General features: G+C 39.2%; 1 long non-coding RNA gene across 1 annotated transcript in view; it reads right to left on the bottom strand.

Moving 5' to 3' along the window:
- The window catches only part of LOC121033170 (uncharacterized), an 83,306-nt gene that overhangs the window by 7,691 nt on the left and 53,920 nt on the right, over window positions 1-21,695 (bottom strand). Inside the window, exons 6-11 of the long non-coding RNA XR_005791737.1 lie at window positions 20,012-20,073; window positions 12,968-13,086; window positions 9,122-9,204; window positions 7,060-7,167; window positions 2,934-3,072; window positions 2,375-2,515 (exon numbers count right to left, since the gene is read on the bottom strand). This is a non-coding gene — a long non-coding RNA (uncharacterized LOC121033170). The remainder of the gene's footprint in view (window positions 1-2,374; window positions 2,516-2,933; window positions 3,073-7,059; window positions 7,168-9,121; window positions 9,205-12,967; window positions 13,087-20,011; window positions 20,074-21,695) is intronic.

Genomic DNA, 21,695 nt, shown 5'->3' with positions numbered 1-21,695 from the left:
ACCACATATGGAAATGTGGAACTGATTTGGGCCGCCTGGGTGGTTCAGTTGGTTGAGCTTCGGCTCAGGTCATGATCTTGCAGTTGGTGAGTTCCAGCCCCGCGTCGGGCTCTGTGCTGACAGCTCAGAGCCTGGAGCCTGCTTTGGATTCTGTGTCTCCCCCTCTCTCTCTGCCCCTCCCCCGCTCAAGCTCTCTCTAACTCTCAAAAATAAAATAAACATTTAAAAAAATGAAAAAAGGGGCGCCTGGGTGGCGCAGTCGGTTAAGCGTCCGACTTCAGCCAGGTCACGATCTCGCGGTCCGGGAGTTCGAGCCCCGCGTCGGGCTCTGGGCTGATGGCTCGGAGCCTGGAGCCTGTTTCCGATTCTGTGTCTCCCTCTCTCTCTGCTCCTCCCCCGTTCGTGCTCTGTCTCTCTCTGTCCCCAAAATAAATAAACGTTGAAAAAAAAAAAAAAAATGAAAAAAATGAAAAAAAAAAAAAAAAAAGAACTGTAACTCATTAACCAAATGGTGTTGGTTAACCTTTTAGCCTTTGTTGATACCTAAGCAAGGCCTGAAATAAAACCTGTCCATTTACAAAAGACAAAGTTCTTTAGCAAATGAAAGGGCTCACTGAATGTGACATTCTATGTATCATTGAAGCTTTCCGGAAATGACAGATTCTCAGGCCCCACCTTGTATTTTCAGTCTCCAGGGCTGCTTGCTGGGTGTGGTATTTTCTAAAGTTCCTCAAGTGAGTAGAGGTTTGGGGGTCAGGGCAGGGTGTGAGAAACTGTAGCAATCCCCTGGAATCTAACTTGGTATTTGGCAAAAAGTAAACATATTATGTATATTTAAGGAGAGATCCATTATAAGGAATATTTTTAAGTACATGTACAGTTCAGGAAGCGAAAATTCTTAGGAGCATAAAGGAAGTTAGAAGATAGTCCGGAAGTCCTAGAATCTGAGTTTTAAGAATTAATCTGTCTGATTGTTGCCTGGGAGAGGTTTGAAAAGATTCGTGAAGGCTCTCACCTCACTACTGAATCCAAATTTCTGAGAATGGGGCCTGGAAACCGTATAGTTTAAAATTTTGAAAACACACTTTAAGATTTGAGAATTCTAATTTTTCTCACTAAACGTCCTTGTTCTTTCAGTACTGCCTCAAATGGCATGGTTTCCTGCCATTCATCACCAGGTCACTGTCTTTTTGGACCAAACATCGTTTACTTGAGTCTCACTGCAAGTACAGTGACCGCTCTGGAGATGAGGTCCAAGGTCGTTCCTGCAGGCCTGGACTCTGCTGATCTGTCCAAAAACCATGATTCAGTTAACTCTCAGGGTAACTTTTTCACATTTTTGGCTCATGTCGATCAAGAAATTAACCAAAATTAAGTTGTTTGTTTGCTTGTTTTTTAAGAAAGTGCTGTTAGTCCATAGTTTCCTCATCTTGGGTTTGTGAAGCTACATGTTAATCTACAGTAGAGGCCACTTCAAATTGGTTTCATTAGATTTAGTTCAAGATCCAGCTTGTCGGTTTCATTTTGGATTCGGTCATTCAATATATAATCTTTGTTTCTCCCAATTCATGTTGTTAGGATGTCCTTGGAACCACAGTAGAGGGGACGGCCATCTTGCCAGCGCAACCCAATGAAAAGCCCCTAGCAGCGTGCCAGAACGAATTGGAGGTCAACCAATCACCCAGGGACAGCACGACCTGACACGAAAAAGGCCCACCCAGACCTAAACCCGGAACCGCTGCAGCTTAAAAACCCCACCCCACCACACCTGGGGGCGACTTCCCTGACTCCTCTCTCTCTCTCAACCTGAGTCACGGAACCTCGCCCGAGACCTTAGTTCCCAAATAAAGCCTTTGACTGCTAAAATTTTTTAGCCTCTGACTCCTATCTTTACCCTGCCTTACGCCTGACCCTAACACATGTCACACTTGAACTTGACAAATATACCATTCTAGCCTGATTTAAGTTATTAATCAACATGTCAAAAGAAAAACAGCCTAGCGACCCCCCTCTGGATAAACATTGGTGGTGAGCCCCCTTAATCTAGTTTTCACCTGGTCACAAACCTGCCACACATCTACCTGCCTAGCCCAGATTCCTCCATCTTGTCAATAGAAATGCTGGAAGAAACTTTTTAAAGGCCATCTTCTAAAAATTAAATCTTGAAAGCTACATTGCTTCACATTATTCCAAATCTCTGTCCCTGCAACATATATTTTACCGTATATGCTCAGAATATTTTATATCACAAATATTCATTGTCAATAGGTAGAACAAATACAAAAGGTAAATTAAGTCGTCAATGGATAATTTTTTAATTTTTTAAAAATTATCTTCTTATCCTATAGAACTTTACCAGTGTGAAATTACTTACGATTCTTTTTTCTAAACTTTCACCAACGTACACGGTCTCCTCTCACGACAAGATTCTAGCTGGTCGAAAGGTTACGGTGTCTGACAGTAATTCACTGAGGTACCACATTTCAATTGCTTCGGCACATTTCAATTAGGAAACCTTTGAAGTGAGAAAGGAAAAGAAATCGAGTGGGAGTCAGGTGATGTGGAAAGAAAAACAGCATGAAAGGAGAGAATAAGAAGCATTTCTGAACAATGGAAAAAGTAAAAAAAAAAAAAAAAAAAAAAAAAAAACCCAACAGAACTCAGGAACAACTTGATTCTACCTTCCACTCAGAGTCAGTGTTCCTAAAAGGCACGCACATGTATTCCAAAATATTGGGTTTAAGTAGAAATTTTCCAATCCCCTGTGATTATGAAATGGGCCTAATGCGAGGTATTTTTCTGGAAGATACACTTTAATAGTGGAGATGCAATTTATGCTAGTCCTTCTCTAGGCAAAATTTAAAAAAAAATCTGGCTTAAGCAAAAAGGGAATTTACTAGCTCAAATAACTTGATGTCGAGAGGCTGGCCTACCTGAGACCCTGAGAGACACCTGAAAGTATATCGTTAGGTCCCCACTCCTTCTGTATTGGGCTCCACTTTCTCCTTCTGGTCCTTCTCAGGCAGGTATTCCCTTGGTGGCAATATGTCTGCAGGATCATACACTCAGCGCCTGAGTCCAGAATAAAAATGACGTTTCCTTTCATTACTTCTGCCCAGCTGTAGTAAGCTGAACAATGGCCACCCAAAGATAAAAAGGTCCTAATTCCTGAGACCAGGAAATACTATTTTATAATGGAAAAAAAGTCTTTGCAAATATGATTATGTTAAAATTTCTTGGGGCGCCTGGGTGGCTCAGTCAGTTGAGCGTCCGACTTCGGCTCAGGTCATGATCTCACAGTTCGTGGGTTCGAGCCCCGCGTCAGGCTCTGTGCTGACCGCTTGCTCAGAGCCTGGAGCCTGCTTCAGATTCTGTGTCTCCTCCTTTCTCTGCCCCTTCCCCGCTCACACATTGTCTCACTCTGTTTCTCAAAAATAAATAAATGTCAAAAAAAATTTTTTTTAATAAATAAAATTTCGGTTTTTTTTTGAGAGTGCGCGCGCACACACACACACACACACACACACACAAGCAAGTGGGGGAGGAGCAGAGAGAGAGGGAAAGAGAGCATCCCAAGAAGGCTCCACGCTCAGTGTGGAGCCTGATGCCAGGCTCAATACCATGACTGTGAGATCATAACCTGAGCTGAAATCAAGACATGGATACTTAGCCAACTGAGCCACCCAGGTGTCCCACGAATCTTGACATGGGAAATTACCCTGAATTTTCCAGGTGTACTTTAAATACAATCACAAGTGTCCTTATAAGAAGAAGGTAGAGGGAGACTTTGCACACACAGAAGAGGAAAAGTAATGTGACCATGGAGGTAGAAATGGAGGTGATGTGACCACACGTCTGGGAATGTCGGCAGCCGCCAGAAGCTGGAAGAGGCAAGGAGCAGATTCTCCCCTAGAGCCTCCAGAGAGAGCACTGCCCAGCTGACACCTTAATTTTGGCCTTAGGGAGATAGATTTCAGAGGAACTGTGAGTGAGTTTTCTGTTGTTTTCACCAGGTTTGTGGGAATCCTTTAGAGCGGATGCAGGAAACCAATACAACAGGTTCACTTTGATTTGACCATCCTGAGTCACACGACAAACGGAGCCAATCACTGAGAATGGACAAGTCGGTCCGGGTCATCCCTTTTGTTCTTAGAACGTGGGCAAATGAACTCCAAGTGCAGGAGGAGGGGAAGACTGCTCAAAAGCAAAGCATGTCTGCAAATAGACACTGGTTGGGGAAAGGAGGCCAAAAACAGCAGATATCCATTTCAGGTTTGAAAAGAGAAGACAGAAGGAGGTGCAAATTAATATTTATATGAAAGACTATTATAACAGTGCCCTTGAACTTGTTTTGTTGCTGTGATTATGTTGTTAAGCAGCATACAATCACAGATACACTTAGTTGAACAGACATCACTTCCTAAGAGCAGATTTGTTTTTCCTGCCAATCACTGGACCTTCTCCAGCTCCAACATATCTTTTTTGGAAGAGATGTGCGTTACGATCACACATATTATACTCCATATAGAAAAATACTATGATATTAAGATTAAGATTTATTTGCTTTCAAATATTCCGTCAGATTGTGTCTAAAAAACTGTATCAACAGTGTTTGCTAGAGTAGGAGCTTGTTCCAGAGTATGTGGTGTGAAGTCTATGATACTTTCCACACCTCTTTGGGGATTAAAACTGACAGGCCTATGAAGACAGTTCAAGGATGGCTGGGCCTCTTATTAGCTCTCTGACCTTGGCTACATGACTTACACTGTCCTAATCCCAATTTCTTTATATGTAAAATGAGAATACATAATTGTGCAGGATCTATTTTGAGAATTATTTTTAAAATAATGTGTGGAAGCATCTAACAGGGTGCACAGCACGAAAGAAGATTCTAATAGAGTTCCCTGATAAATCTGTAACCTGAGCAGCACAGTTTAGGTCACTATTCCTATAATTTGTACTTCCTCACCCAGACTGAAGCTCTCCCAATGACTCATTTCAGCTTCAAAAGATCTACCTCTCATTTCCATTTGGCTTAGCAAGTTGATTCATAGGAGAGCCCGATGTCAAGTGCACCTTTAGACATTTTACCATATTTCCACCTTTTTGAAACTTTGTAAAATTTAAAGTAAGATCAGTTTCAGTGCTGAACCATGCAGAGCTCTGCCAGCTTATTTATTCCCAAACTGTTTTCAGCGCTAACGAAATTTCTTTGCTAGGACGGAATATCAGTCTCCCCAACCCGAGATGGCTCATTTGCCTTTCTTTTGAAACAGCCAGATTTTATTTTGAAGGTTTAAATTAACTGAATCTATTAATTTTCCCTTAGCCTTTTCATTATTTACTCTCAAAAACTCTTGTGGATAAGTCAGGCAAAATTTCCCTTTGTGTAATTTTGCTGGAGGGCAGAGGAAAACTGGCATTGTTTGATCCATGGGGAAGAGATGTCCTCACTTAGGGCACAGATTAGCCCCTGCATTCATTTGTTCCTCTGCCTGTGAGCCAGCGTCTCCCCTAGTAAGCAATACTATGGCAACTCTGAATTTGCCCTTGGGCCATTTGGGGAAATTGTGGCCAGTTTGGGCAAGTTTGGGAGTTCGTATTACTACATCTTTGCCCAGGAAATTTTAGGAATTAATTGCCAGGCCCTCATAAGCATTTGATTGCCAACCACTGTTAGCTGATGAATATCTGTTTGTATTCAGAGCCGTCGTCATTTCAAACATAAACCATATCTAAAATGACTACATTTTACTGGGCTTTAGGGACTGAGGGAGACACAGAGGTGGAATACAGAAAGAAGACTTTTATAGACATAATTTAAATGTTTGCTAAAATTCAAATAATGGAAGCTAGAAACTCCTTAATGAGAAATGTTATCTACCTAATATTTATGATTTGCACCCTGTTGAGTATCACGATGTTTCAACTGTGAATACCATGCATTCTGGAAATAAATAGGCCAGCACCCCAAATTTTACAAGTGACGGGATTGTGAGCAATTTTCTTTTTTTTATGAGCAGTTTTCAATTTCTTCTTTTTCCCTAAGCATAGTGCCTAACATTTTCATATTTAACAAATATATTCACAATATGAAAAACAGGCATACCTCATTTCTTGTGCTTTGCCTTTCTATGCTTTGCAGATATTGTGTTTTTTAAAGACTGAAGGCTTGTGGGAACCCTGCCTCCAGCAAGTCTGTTTGCAGCATTTTTTTGCCCGGATAGCATTTGCTCACTTTGTGTGTCTGTGTCACGTTTTGGTAGTTCTCATACCTCAAACTTTTTCATCATTATTATATTTGTTGTGGGTGATCTGTGAGCAGTGATTATGGCTTACTGAGAGCTCAGATTATGGTTTGCACTTTTAACAATAAAGTATTATAAAGTTTTATATTCATACAATAAATGCAATTGTCCCTTACTTAACTAACATTTGCATTTATTTTTTTGGTGGGAGGGGAGACACTACCTTAGAAATTTATACCCATTTTCCCAATCATCTTTTTTTTTTTTTTTCATCGTTTGGCCAACAGGCCATCCTTTTGACTCACTTCCAGTCCTCACCAAAAACTGTTGTATTCTAGTACCCAGATGGAAGGCTTACATCAATGGGAAGCAAGAATGATGTTAACTAAAAGAACACCAATTTACATTTTCACTTGGCTCTTCTAAGAGTCTGACTTTACTGCTAAGAGCCCAGTTGAGACTGAGATGAAAGAGCCCTTTGAATGGTGAGGAATTAATATCATGGACATAGAGACATTCCAACCGTAGCCCAAAGTGTCTGGAATTCACAAGTGAATGTGAGTTTGAGAGGGTAGAATATTCATAAGTATGTTATCTCTAAGGTTAAATAATACAAATATGGTTCAAAGGGGAAAAGGGCAGGGCAAAACTCCCTTAGATAAAAAGGGATTCTGTAAAGCACTGTGAATGATTGTAAAATATGGGAACTTAGGATTTAACAAAGCAATTGCCATGGTTAAGTCCGTTTCCAGTGAATAAGTGATACACTCATACGGTTACCAAGGAAGCAAGCCAAGTAGAAGGACAGTACCATTTCCATGGAGGGATCTTGGGGTTGTTGCCTTCTTAGCTGGGTAGAAAAATTCCAAGCCCTAGAAGAGAAGATATCCAATGTCTTCTGAATGTCAGCCAGTGTCATCTGAGACCATGACAAGAAGGACAAGATTAGCCAGTGGCAAGCACAGATAAGAAACCATGCACAGTAATTAAAGTTAGCAGATAAAATAGGCTTTGTTACTTGAAGGCACAACAGACCAAAATGACAAATTTTTTTTCTTTTTATTTATTTAAAAAAAATTTTTTTAAGTTTATTCATTTTTGAGAGAGACAGAGAGACAGAGCATGAGCAGGGGAGGGGCAGAGAGGGAGGGAGACACAGAATCTGAAGCAGGCTCCAGGCTCTGAGCCGTCAGCACAGAGCCCGATGTGGGGCTCAAACCCACAAACTGTGAGATCATGAACTGAGCTGAAGTCAGATGCTTAACTGATTGAGTCACCCATGTGCCCCCAAAGTGACAATTGTTTATATCCTATCGCTCTAAAGTCTTCCAGTGTATGTAATGACTGAGCAGAATGGAAAACTTTTTTTACTTTTAAGTTTATTTATTTTTGACAGAGACAGAGACAGAGAGAAAGGCAGAGACAGAATCCCAAGCAGGCTCCACACTATCAGGGCAGAGCCCAATTCGGGGCTTGAACTCACAAACCATGATCATGACCTGAGCTGAAATCAATAGTCAGAAGCTTAACCAACTGAGCCACCCAGGTGCCCTGAAAGGTTCTGAGCAAAAATGGAAACTCAAACTGATTGGAGAGTTTATTTTCTATTTAGTCATGATGAGAAAAATAAATTTCTATTAAATGTATTGATCAAAGTTTGATGATTATAAAATTTACTCTGCCTTGGTGTGAGTATTTTTTAATGTTTTCCCACTTTTATTCCAATAAATTAATATAAACAAGTATACATATTTATATCATTATTTTCATAGAGTTACATACATAAAGAAAGATCACAACTGGATACATCATGTACATTATTCTTGCTTATTCTTACCTGTCCACACCTGAAAAATCTTAGTCGGTGATCTTTGTAACCAAAGCCTGACTCCATCATTCACCCAAAGGGAGTCTGGGCCACATATAAGAAATGGAGTGTAGTTAATCTTCCTGGTTTTATCAGTGTGGTCTCTAAGCTAGCAAGCCCCTTAGGAAGGGATCTAAGTAATTCATTCTCTGTGATCTTTTTAATCAGAACTAAAAGACTTAGACTTGAAGAGAACGGCATAGAATTTTTAACCCACTTTGGCCATTTTTTTACATTGTTCTTATATCCTTTATATTCTGACTCAGAATCTATTCCTTTCCATTCGATCGGGCTGCAAACCAGTAGACCTCTAATGTGAAATAAGAGTTCACCGCAGCATGGAGATAAAGCTCCAAGTGTGGCATGGTTCCAAAGAGAAACTTCTATTCAGTTTAAATATCAAAAGAGACTAAACTTGGCTTCCACATATACCACATCTATAAAAGACACACTTCCATATTAAGTCATCTTTTGTAATTTTAGGTGAAATTCTTTGTTACCGAAATAGGCTCAGAGTTCTAACACTGGCCTTACAGAGGGCCTTTGTTTCTTCCCAGGAGCTGAGTCTATAACCCATATGGGTGCCCTTGACTGCAGAATGATGCCTCCTTTAGGATGCACACACTCTCAAGGCCTGTTCTAGCCATGGGTAACAGGGAGGACCACTAATGTACCACCTATAGATCTACTTAATCATGCTTCAGGTTTTTCGTTTGTCCCTGTCCACACTTCTTTACCTCCTTTCCTTTCTCCCTTTGTCCAACTGGCTAGGAGTAAGTCTTTACATAGTAGGCATACCTAAATTAGGCCTCATTTCCAGGAATGCTTATAACCAACCCTCTACTACTGAGCGGTCTTCTTACCATATGGTTTCTTCATAGAGACAGAGCTGTTATCTTTTTAAAACTGTAAAAGCATTATCATCAAAATAAATAGATAGATAGATAAATAAATAAATAAATAAATAAATAAATAAATAAATAAAATCCGAAGGGTTTCCTCTTACCTTATTATTGAATGTTATCACTTTTTGGAGGTGATTGTGTCCATTTGCTCCTTTCTTTTTCGTTCCTACAATATGTGCAAATACTGGGAAGACACATACAAATAAGAGTAACACAGGTTGAAAAGTGATATGAAAAGGGCATGACCAAGCGAAAGGAAGGAGAATTTAAATTAGCAGAGGGAAGACAGAATTGATGAGAAAACCAAAAGGGGTCACTTGAGGTAGGCCTTAACAAATGGATAGGGATATTTAAGTCACCATCTGTCTTTGTATTTTTCTGATGTCAATGTTGGAAACATAAACGGGGTGTGTGTGTGTGTGTGTGTGTGTGTGTGTGTGTGTCAGGGTATAAACGGTCAAACTTTACACTTGATCTTAGCTAAAAGGCCGAGAAGCGATAAAACGGTCAAACTTTAAATTCAAAAGCTGAACTGTGTTGTTCTTTCATCTCCCCAACTCCACAATAACCTCAAAAACGAGCTGCCTTATAGGCCCCAGGGGAAGCACACTGGATTTGAAGCCCCTCATAAAGTCCTATTCTCCTAGTTTTCTCCCTTTTTGACTTGTCTCTCAGCTTCCTGGAAAAGCCCTATTCACAGGGTGTTGCCGTTATTTTACCTGACACAGAACCCCAAGAGCAATTTTCAAAAATAACCATCAGTAATTGTCTAATATCACCTCTACTTGAGGCTGTGATACTTCATAGTTGGGGCAGACAAGAGGTGGCAAAAAAGTGAAAAGGCCGTTCTGGGGAATGAGATGTCCAAAGGGGCTTTGAAACACTTTGTCATGCCCTTGGGGATGTTGAAGGCCACACACAGGGGTAGGGCTGTGAGCATGTCTAGCAAAGATCTGAGAGAATGGTAGTCTCTAGCCTGTGGTTCTTGAGGCTTTGCATAAGCAGAAGAACAAGGCTAAGGCAGACTGGTGGAGGTGTTCCCAAAAGACACACACACACACACACACACACACACACACACACACACACAGAGCCCCTCATGAAAGGGTGGAAAATCTGTTGGTGCAAACCAATTGTTTCAAGCCAATTGGCTGAGAAAGTCTCTGACCAACATCACCTGAGCACTAAACTAATTGAGCAGAGATTTCAGTGGCTGTGCCTCACAAGGAATACAGAATTAGTCCAGGAAAGTCATTAAACAAGTAGAAAAAACAACAATGACAAGTACAACAAAAAACACTTTGTAACAACATGAAATCCTGCTGGGAGTGGGGGGGATAGCTTATTTCCAGAGTTACCAGATTATAGTATATAAAATGTGCAGGTGTTGATAGAAAATTATAAAACAGGAAAAGAAACAGGAAGGTGTGGCTGTACATAGAAAATAAAGCAGTCAACAGGACTGCCCCTGAGAGGGCCTAGATGTTGGCCTTACTAGACAAAGACTTTAAATCAGTTACAGTAAGTATGTTCAAAGAACTAAAGGAAACAAAATCTAAAGAATTAATGTAATGTATGACAACTATATGTCAGTACATAGAGAATAACAATACAAAGAAATTATCAAAAGAACCAAACAGAAACCCTGGAGTTTAAAAATACAACAAATAAAATTAAAAATCCATTAGAGGGTTTCTACAGTAAATTTGAACTGGAAGAAGAATCAGTGAACCTAAAGATATGTCTATTGATATTGTACAGTCTGAGGGACAGAGAGAAAATAGAAGGCAGAAAAGTTAACAGAGCTTGAGAGACCTGTGATACAGCAAGAAATGTACTACAATGCATAATAAGAATCTCAGAAAGAGAAGAAAGAGAAATGGAGCAGAAAGAATATTTGAAGAAATAATTGCTGAAAATTTCCAAAGTTTGATTTAAAAGCTAACCTTCACATCAATAAAGCTCAGTAAATTCAGACTTGATAAATTCAAGGAGCTCTATACATAGATACCTGGTCAAATTGTTGAAAGACAAAGACAAACGTGAGAATCTCGAAAAGAGCCAGAGAAAAATGACTCATAATGTACGACGGATCCTCAATGTGATTAAGGGCTGTCTTCTCATCAGAAACTATAGAAACCAGAAAGCCCTTGGAAAATATATTTATGTGCTGATAGAAAAAGATTGTCAATGCAATCTTATATCCAGCAACACTCTGCATCAAAAATGAAGGTGAAATTAACATATCTTCAGACAAACAAAAACCGAAAATTTGTTGCTAGTAGACAACTTCCTGCCCTGCAAGAAATAATAAAGGATGCCATACAGGCTGAAGTGGAAAGGCACTCAACATTTATTTGAATCCACACGAAGAAATAAAGAGCGTGAGTAAGTGTAATTGTATAGGTAAATATAAGAGGCAATAAAAGTGTATTTTTTGTAACTCTTTTCTTCTATCTGATTCAAAAAACAACTCCATAAACAATATTTACAAAATTGTGTTGCTGGATTTATAATGCATAAAGATGTAATTTATATGCCAATTATAGCACAAAGGAAGGGAAAAGGAATACAGATATATTTGAGCCAGTTTCTCTCAATTTTATTGAAACCGAGTTAGTGTTAAAACTAACTTGATTTAAGTTAACATCGAACTTATGGCATATAGTCAAAACAGTGCTTAAAGAGAAATTTATAGCTGTAAACACCTATATTTGAAACAAAAGAAAGACTTCAAATCAATGACCTAAGTTTTCACCTTAAGACACTGGAAAAAGAAGAAAAAACTATACCCAAAACAAATACAAGGAAGAAAATAATAAAGATTAGCACAGAAATGAATGAAATAGAATATAGAAGAATAATTGTGAAAATCAACAAATCAATAGTTACTTTTTTGAAAAGATCAATAAAATTGACAAACCTTTATCAAGACTGACAAAAAAAAGGAAGGAAGGAAGGAAGAAGACAAGAAAGAAAAAGAAAGAAAGAAAAAGAAAGAAAGAAAGAAAGAAAGAAAGAAAGAAAGAAAGAAAGAAAAAAAAAAAAAAGAAAGAAAGACTTAAACTACCAAAATTAGTAATGAAAAAAGGGACATCACTGCTGTCCTTACAGAATTAAAAAGGGTTATAAGAAGGGGTGCCTGGGTGGCTCAGTTAGTTAAGCATCCAGCTCTTGGTTTCAACTCAGGTCATGATCCTACAGTTTGTGAGTTCAAGCCCCACATTCGGCTCCACACTGACAGTGCAGAGCCTGCTTGGGATTCTCTCTCTCCCTCTCTCTCTGCCCATTACCTGCTCATGCTTTCTGTCTCTCTCTCAAAATAAATAAATAAACTTTAATTTTTTGGGAAAAAAAGGTTTTTTTGTGTTTTTTTTTAATTCTAGGAACTATGGGGTGGGTGACAGTGGATGACACACATGGAAACAGCGTGGACAGAAAACTGCATGATGATGGGGGGCCCTCCTCTACACACACACACATATATACACATTTACGTAGCATAAGGCTCAGAAGCTTGATTCAACATGGGGGTTGCTCCAGACTATTTGAGGTAGAGCCCGTGCTAGATAGGGCTGATGCTTCTATTAGAGTATATGAGAAAATAAATAATTATATTATTTCTTCCACATTTGAGACCCACACATATTCCATTATTTTTACAAATGAAAATTCCAAACAATAAAGTCAATATCACTCATAATGATAACACCTAGAGTGATAGCTACCATCACTGTTATAGAATATCTACTTCCAGTCTTTGTTCATGTGTTGTGTGTAGAAATCTCAGATATGCAAGAAATGCAATTTATTTTCCATAGTTCACCTTAATTTTTATTTCTCATTCTACTGGTAGCAGAAACTAATCTCAGTCAATTCATGATTTTTCCCTGCCCTAGGATTGCATCTAAAAGTTCCAGGGAGCCTGCATAGAATTATACTCCTACCTGCCAGGTTCTCAATTGTTGGTCCTTGTAGGAATCATGACGACAAAGTCTCTCCCGGTCTGGCTTCTCCCTCAGGAAACTTGGGCAGGTTGCCTGTGATGTTCTGGAGTTTTCAAGACCTGTTATGGTCCAAGGTCTTTCACCACAACTATGTCCCACCAGGGATAAGGGAAATTATGCTTCTTGATTTATACTAGAACTTGGCCCAGATTCACCATGTTGATATTTCTTCTTTTGTTTATTGGGCAAGGAAAAATTTGGGCCCTATCTAGCTCTCCCAGGTTTGGCCTGATTTGGGGACACAGGTTCCCTGTGAAGTCAGATCTCCAAACCTGTCAACGAGTTTTGTCATAAGACATCATTTCATTGTATGGAAGAAGCATAATTTGTAACCATTTTCGTATATATTTATATCGTTATTTTTTTACTTTACATTCATATATGTTCATTTGACTATATTTGTAGTGAAAGCTTTATCCATAGCTGCTGTTATTTCTTTTTTTTAAATATACATTTTTAAGATTTTTTATCTTTTAAGTAATCTCTACACCCAATATGGGGCTTGAACTCAAGACCCTGAGATCAAGAGTCACACATTCTACTGACTGAGACAGCCAGGTGCCCCTCCATTGTTATTTCTTTCAGAGAAATTCCTGGAATGACAATTTATGTCTTAAAGACTATACATATTTGGGGGCTTTTCTATATGTTGCCAAATCACACTCCAGAAATTTACCTTTCAGTAGCAGTGTATGAGAATCCCCACTTCCCCACAAGGTAGAAGATTTAGCAATAAATTAGTTACACAAGTCATATCCTTATTATATATTTGTGTGCAATTTCTGTCAGCTATTTATGATTCTATAAGCTAAAAAATACACTTTGATAATTTTTTAAATAACCAGTAGAAAACTACTAACATAGTTCAGGGTTGGAAATGAGTTTTGCTTTTTGTTTCGTTTTGTTTTTAATGGCTAAAATGTGAGGTTGTTCATGAAACCTGTGGCTAAGAGGTCACTTCTTGGCAGGGCTTCGACAAGGTTACTGAGCAGCCCTCCTCCTCCAGTCATTGAGATAGAATTTATTGAAAATAGAAAAGGTCCATAGCAAAAATAATTACTGTTGGCTTTGGTAAGCAGAATGGCCCTCCAGAGAAGTTCACACCCTGGATGTGAATGTGTTACATTCATAGGGACTTTGCAGATATAATGCAGATTATGAACCCTAAGATGGTGTGGACCATTTCCTGAATTATCCTGGTAACAGGAAGTCGGAGAGATTCCAAGTATGAGAAGGATGACTGCCCAGTTGTTGGTTCCTATATGTAGAAGGCCATAAGCAAGGATCAGAGACGGATATCTAGGAGCTAAGGGAAATCTCCAGCTGGCCGTGAGAAAGAAAGTGAAAACCTCACTCTACATCTGTAAGGAACTGGATTCTGGCAACAACCTGAATGGGTTTATAAGTTTACAAGATTCTTTTCTGAGCTTCCACATGAGATCCTAGGCAGGTGATACTTTGATTTTCACCTGTACTTCTAACCTACATAATTGTAAGGTACTATATGTGTGTTATATTAAAATACTAAATTTGTGATATTGGTTACTGTCGTGGTAGAAAACTAATACATAGGCTGGATAAATAGATGAAAGAATATACATAAATGTATGCAAATGAATGAATGAATAAATGAAACAAATGTTGTGGATTCCCAGATGCATTTTACTTCCAAAGTCCTTTGAATCATTCCTTTCACTCTGCAGATCCATGTCAAAGTTTTGTCCCATCAGTGGCTTCCAAGAGGAGACAATTATTTCTGACCTGTTATGATAAGATTTATTAAAATTTCTAGTATGTAGTAGGTATTTTGTGCTTGTGATTTCTCATAATTATCATTTGAAGAATGTGAGCATTTCCCATCCAGTACACAAACCATTACTAGTCTCACCCAGTGAATTCAGAATTAAGCACCTGCATACATTCATTTTTTTTCCCCAACAGGTATTTACTAGATTCCTGTTCTACGTATAATTTTCTGCTAGGCTCTGAAGCCATTACAAAAGAAATATAGATAGCTTCCAAATGAAAAAGTGACTTATGTTCTAGAAGTCTATTTCTAAGGACTTTGACACTCAGAACATATTTCCACATAGAAACTATTCTAAAAACATTGATTCTGCACCTAAATCAGCCTACAAAAGCTCATTCAACTCAAAACTTACTTGAACTAAACCTAAAAGAATTTAGCCGGTATTTATTTTTTCCATGGGGGGAAAAAGTTTCAATTCTTCAATTTGTAACGTTAGGAGCCCAACATTCTTCCCAGAAGAACTGACTCTGTCAGCAGTGATATTGTGCATCACAAGTTCTATTGAATAATTCACTTAGAAAAATCTTTGTTATATGTTTGCACCATCTTATTTTGTTTTGTTTGTTTTAGTTTTCTGTATCTATATAACCAGTTATCCTCATGTTGGATCACCTTGTTCTCTCTTCCATGTCCACTATCTTCTCTCTAGTTGCTTTTATTACCTCCAGATTCTGTAATTATCATTGTTAATTCTGACTATCTATACATCTGACACCTTAGATATTTCATTTCCTAGAAATTCTAAATGAGAAATAAATGAAAATTAGTGCTACTGAGAGGTCAGTGCTCAGACACAGATTCCAAGTTTCCTTTACTTTTCATGTATTACCATTGGTTAAGGTGGTGATACTCATCAGAAATTATCTGTGATAAGACATCCCAAACATGCCAAGCAATGTTTTCCTACTTGGAGACAAGTCATGTACGTGTACCTGGACATTCCAATAGGTAGGTTGATACATAACCTACAAAATGTGGTATATAGAGAGAGGTGATATGGTATAGACAGAGATATCAGTTACATACTAAACTTGTGGAACGGACAACAAATATTTTAGGAGTTAAGAAAATAACTTTTAGGAGTTAAGAAAATCAAGCTTGTGCTTGATTCAACCACTCAATAATCCCCAAATGTATGGAAAATATCTTTGCCTATAATTTTATCTCTTCCTATAGACTGCTTTTCCCCCATCTTTGCCATCCCTATATATATATAAATCTTACCTGCCTTTATGACCCAACATATATGCACACTTTCTAGGAAGCATTCTCTGACAGCCCCATCTTGAGGTATTCCTCTCATTTCCCCTGGCAACTCATCACTACTTTTCTTACCATGTAGTAGAATGCAAATGGATAGATGTGTTCAGAAAACTGCAAGGATGGACTGTAAAAACAATTTTTTAAGCAAATTATGAAGTAAGTTGAGATTTCTATAAAAGAAGCAGGGAGAACACTTTAGATGTGATGAAGGTGGTAAGAGAAGATGTTGACAAAGGCATTGAGGCTGGAAGTCAGAGGGGTGGCTTTCTGGGAACAGAGGATTCCTACTGAAAATGGCAGGAGGTAAAATGTTCAAAAGTAGTTGGGGAGCAGATGGTGTGGGGCCTTTCACAATGCCTCAGGGATGAAGAGCTTGGACTTCATCCTGAAAGCAATAGGAAGTCATCAAGTGCACTGTTAAAGTAGGCATTTAGGAAGATTAATTTGACAGTGGTATGTAAGATAGAGGCAGGGAACTTATTAAAAAGATATTTTAGTAATATGAAAGTAGCAGGTACAAATTCTAAAGGTCTTAGTCAAGTGTGCAACAACAAAAACAAGACCCATAACTGTCTTCATTTTCTATAATTCATTTTAATTTCTGGAGCTCAGCTCCATTTTTCTTGCTGGATAAAATTTACTCGAGTCACTTCCAGGTAAAACAAGTCTTATTCTGTGTTGTTGTTGTTTTTTTTTTTTCAGGGTGTTTAACTCCATCATTTCAGGATAGGGTGAAAGGAGTGGGCAGGTAGACAAAAGAGATGTTCCATTTAACTTTCTCCCCACTATGGTGAAGCCTGTTCACGATTTCACTCATCTTGTGGTCCTCTACATAGGCATGGGACAGACATTGGGAGCAGAGACTGTCCACAAAGAATCTTCCTTCTGAGATGTGCCCTTATTCAGATGGTGAGGACCTTTGCAGGTCCCTGTCTTAGACGATCTCAGTGTTCAGAACTAGAGGGCCATGGGAGATTTCTGATACCATCCACACCACTCCAGCTCATGACACTAGGTAGACTGTCTCCGGCTAGCATCTAAATGCATCCATGTCACCATTTTCACCTGGCAGGTTCTTCTTAATGATGGCAGCATGAGAGGAGGAAGAGAGGAATTTGTCCCCACTCTTACTGTCTGCTATCTCCCAGCCCTACTCCAACAGAACAACTTTCTTTGCATGGGTCCCCAAACATAAATAAGAGGATTGGCAGTGTCCTTTCTCAGGCCTCATCGTGAGGGGGCAGAAGCAGGGCACCACTCTTACACTTGTATTTATTTCTTTTTTTCTGGTAGCCCCTCCTTTGATTGCCTTCTTTTCCAGCTTGGAGATTCTTTCTTTAGACTAGGTGGGAAAGTCACACATGTGGATTGAATCTATCAGTATCACCTCTAAGGTTTTGAAATTAAGAATAATGACTTTCCACTTTTGCTGGTTCTGCGTTAAGTCCACAGTGGCAATGGGTACCTGTCTAACGCTCATCTGGGGGGGGGGGGCTCTTAGGGAGTAAATGAGTGACTGAGGTGGAATAGGAGTGGGGCGTGTGTAATCACATCAATTTGTACTTGGAAATACTTTGTCACCACATAATTGTGATATCTTCAAGGCCCAGACTTAGGTGAAAGGAAGAATAAGAAGGAAAAATTAATTGGATGGGATTATTGTTAGACTATGATGGAGATAATTCAAAGAAAGTTTTTATGATTTCAGGCCTGAGTGGATGGAAAATGAACAAAGTTGAGGGGATTAGGAAAAGAATGACAGACAGACAGACATACTAGTTGTTTATGTCTCATGGCTAACATCCCTGAATCTGAATGAGAGCGACGCATGTAGAATGTACATTAATTTTATTAGTGATCTAAGATGAGCAGGCTCTAGAGTCTTAGTGAGTCCCCTAAATCCAACTCACTAAGTGGTTTAGCCATGAGCATATCCATTCATTAATTTACCTTGAGGATAATATCTAACAGGATGACCATTAGTAGTCATTTGTGCCTGACTACTGGGCCAGTTCAATGGGAGTTTGTGCTTGGCCAACAGTTGGATCAGCAAGTTAATTAGTGAACATAGAATAAAGAACAGACTCAGCTGCAATTAGGGGTTATCCAACTACCAAATGAGACAAATTGCTCTCCTCGGTCCTAGGAATATTGCTAAGATATCCCTTACTAGCCTTTAGAATCAGCAAGATTCCTTCCCTAGAGATTGTGAGGACACACTGGCAAATTCTACTGTACTATTCATTTTCATACTTTTTTATCTGTCATCCAAATCCTCTATCATTTCCTTATGACAGTTTGCGATTTCTTAAATTACTACTAATCTTCTACTAGTTACATTTTAAATTGATGGCTTCCCTTTTAGGGAAGCATGCTAAGACCCCTGGTGATATGTAGAAAACACCCTTGAATTGCTAGCAATACATTTGTGAATCATCTCTTGGGTGGCTTATTTCCTGCCATGATTCCTGCAGATGGCTAATCATACCCATTTTGTGTTGATTCCTGTTTGCACTAACCTCTAAGCATGATAATATCTGACTGTGTCCTAATTTTAGGTAAAGCTTTTGGGGTTTTGTTGTTGTTTTCGCTGTTACCCTTAGTCTTCCTTTCTAAATTTCTTATTTCTCGCATTTGCCAGAATTTTAAAAAGAAGGTGGTGGGGATTACTGCTTTCAGTTAAGGGTATATTGAGAATTTGATATGTATTCCATATTGAACTACTTAAAATAAGAATATGCTAATTACAGTCCTGTTTCTGCTCATACCACACTATCCATCAGTTATAACGTATTGAATGTACTCACTGGTGTTTCTTTTTTCCCTACTAGACTTGGAGCTTCACAAAGACTGTTGTTCATCTCAGTGACTTACTTATCACAGGGACTCAATATATATTGAATAAACAAATATTAATCAATTCTACATTAAACAAAGAATATGTTAATTGTAGAGGCTTAAGGGGTTCAATACATAATGGATTGAACATTTTTCTTTCCTTCCCCAGTTTTGTTTTCCTTCCCTAATGAAGCATTAATACCCAGGAACTGGACAGATAGAGATAAAAATAATAGCTTCATCACTCTGTCCCAAGTGCTCAGAAGAGTTGGAACACATAAGTAGTCAATGAATATTTGGCTAATGAACAAATTCGTAAAAGCTAGGTTGAAGAGGGACGCCTGGGTGGCTCAGTCAGTTAAGTGTCCGACTTCGGCTCACGTCATGATCTCAGGGTTCATGGGTTTGAGCCTTGCATCGGGCTCTGTGCTGACAGCTCAGAGCCTGAAGCCTGCTTCCGATTCTGTGTCTCCCTCTCTCTCTGCCCCTCCCCTGCTCACGCTCTGTCTCTCAAAAATAAATAAATGTAACAAAAAAATTAAAAGAAAAAAAAAGTTAGGTTGAAGAATGCAGCATGATAGACAATCCAATTGGCTTCCTGGTATTTCATTTTAGAATTCAAGTAACCCATCCAGTTCAAGGAAAATCTGGACACCCTGAAACATCTCCTGTAGAGATGGAAAGACTTCCACAGGAGCCTTCTCCAGGCCAGCTGGATCTGAGGGTGAGTGAGAGCTCGCCTAGCAGGGAAAGTCATCTTTCCTCTCAAGGAAAGGAGTGGGTGAGAAAGTGGGGAGAAGTCCCCTCATAGAATAAAAATAACTTAAAAAAAGAATAGAAGTCCCCTCATCAAAGGGGGATGAAGCGTCCTTTGTAACATTTCCAGCTTCTGGTTCCTGTAAGTCACTGCAAGTTAAGTGTATGATGTGTCCAGTCCTGGGGGACATAGGCAAAGAAACTGGAAGGAACTTGTTTTTTCCATTTACTTTACTGTGTTAAAATATATAACATAACATAAATATAACAAAATACATAACATAACACAAAATACACATAACATAAAATTTACCCACCTAAGTGCATTCATTTTGTTGTGTAGCCATTACAATCAGCCATCTCTAGAATCCATTTCATCCTGCAAACCCAAAACCACATATCCATTAAATAATAACTTCATATTCGCCCTCAGGCACAGGCCTTAGCCACCACCATTCTACTTCCTGTCTCTGTGGATTTGACTGTGGCAGGAGATTTAAAAAAATCAGTATTATCACAAATAAATACTGGATTGGAGGGGTTAAGGGGCTATGGGGATGCCACTTAGATGTGTGCCTACAACAGGCTTCTTAACTCTAAATAACTCCAGAATTAAACTCACTCAAGCACCTGCCAACCACAGGTCCCTCCCATGCTCTTGGCCTCCCCGAAAGAAGCAGAGCAGCCTGGGATGTGAAGGTGCAGGTTAACCCATTCAGTGGACAGGCAGACCCTGAAGGACGTCCAGAGGGGCCTGACGTGAGCATGTCAATCTTTCCCTCAAGCTATCCAGCGAGGTGTGACAAGTCTTCCCATGGAGGTGAAGGTGGGAGAGGCCAGGAGCCCAACTCTGATGGAAGTCCCTCCATGGGTCCATAAGGCCAAAGAATGTCAGGAAATGTGGACAAGAGACCTGGGAACATGATCCTACCCTCACTCTAATCTTTGTCCAACCAGAAAGAGGAAGCCAAAGCCGAAGCTAGGATGAGTTGGGAGGGCAATGGCATTTAGCTGGAAGTTACATCACGCTACGTTCATCCATCTAATGCTATAAATTAAAAAAAACAAAAACAAAAACAAAACTGACCACCTTTGAAGTTTATTACTGACAACTTTCACCTATGTTTGTTTCTAAGTTGACTTTTTTTTTTTTTTTTTTTTTGGTGTTACAGAAAGAGTGAGTCACAATTCTACAATCACAGACTAAAGAGATTACTATCCTCAAGAGGTCACTTTTTCAACCCAGAGTGAATCAGTGGCCCGTGTCAGCTGCTGTCTAGATAAGCTATGGTAAAGCATTTGCAGAAAACAGCGACAGAGCTGGGAGAGGGAGGGAAGAAGCCAAGCAGACTTTCCTTCTCTATTTTCAGGCCTTCCTTTCCCACCAAGAGTAATGGATACCTGAAACACTGCCTCGCACATCTTCAAAGTTATTCAAGATTGAGGCTGGAAGCTGAAGCCAAGAGAAGACATGCTCGGGAAAGGCATTTTGTATGGGCTCTAATGAAGCAGGCATCTCTTTGTTTTAGAAAAGCTGATTGCTTCTGTTACCAACACACTGAGAACGGATAACCTAGGCCTTTATTTGAGTTTTGCTTTACTTTAACAGGCTGTCACTTTTTTCCGAAAGCTTTTAGGGTCTTAAAGATTTTTTTACACTTGCATTAGTTGGAATTCTCTAAAAGTCTAAGGTTGGGAATCTGACAAGCCAGCAGTGGGAGGACTGACTTTTCTGGGAAAATGCCCAATGACCCTGTATCTCTCAGACAATACTTGCACAGGTATTTAATCAGCTCTCCTGAGGTTTTTCTCGCCTCTTCTCAAAAGATTGTATTGCATTTGGCATTCCAAGAATCTTAAAGAGAATAAGTACCTTGTTGAGGCAATGATGTAAAAAAATATTTTGCATACGAGGAAGGCTGCTTCCACGAAATCCACTTTTGCAGGCCACCCATGGTGTCACAAAAAGATTTTCCTGACTGGTGGCCCTTAAATATAGTT

Source organism: Herpailurus yagouaroundi, unplaced genomic scaffold, assembly GCF_014898765.1.
Source record: "Herpailurus yagouaroundi ecotype Mexico unplaced genomic scaffold, PumYag 142, whole genome shotgun sequence".
Taxonomy (NCBI): Eukaryota; Metazoa; Chordata; class Mammalia; order Carnivora; family Felidae; genus Herpailurus; species Herpailurus yagouaroundi.
Note: the sequence above shows the minus strand (reverse complement) of the source record. Positions and strands in the feature narration are given on the sequence as shown.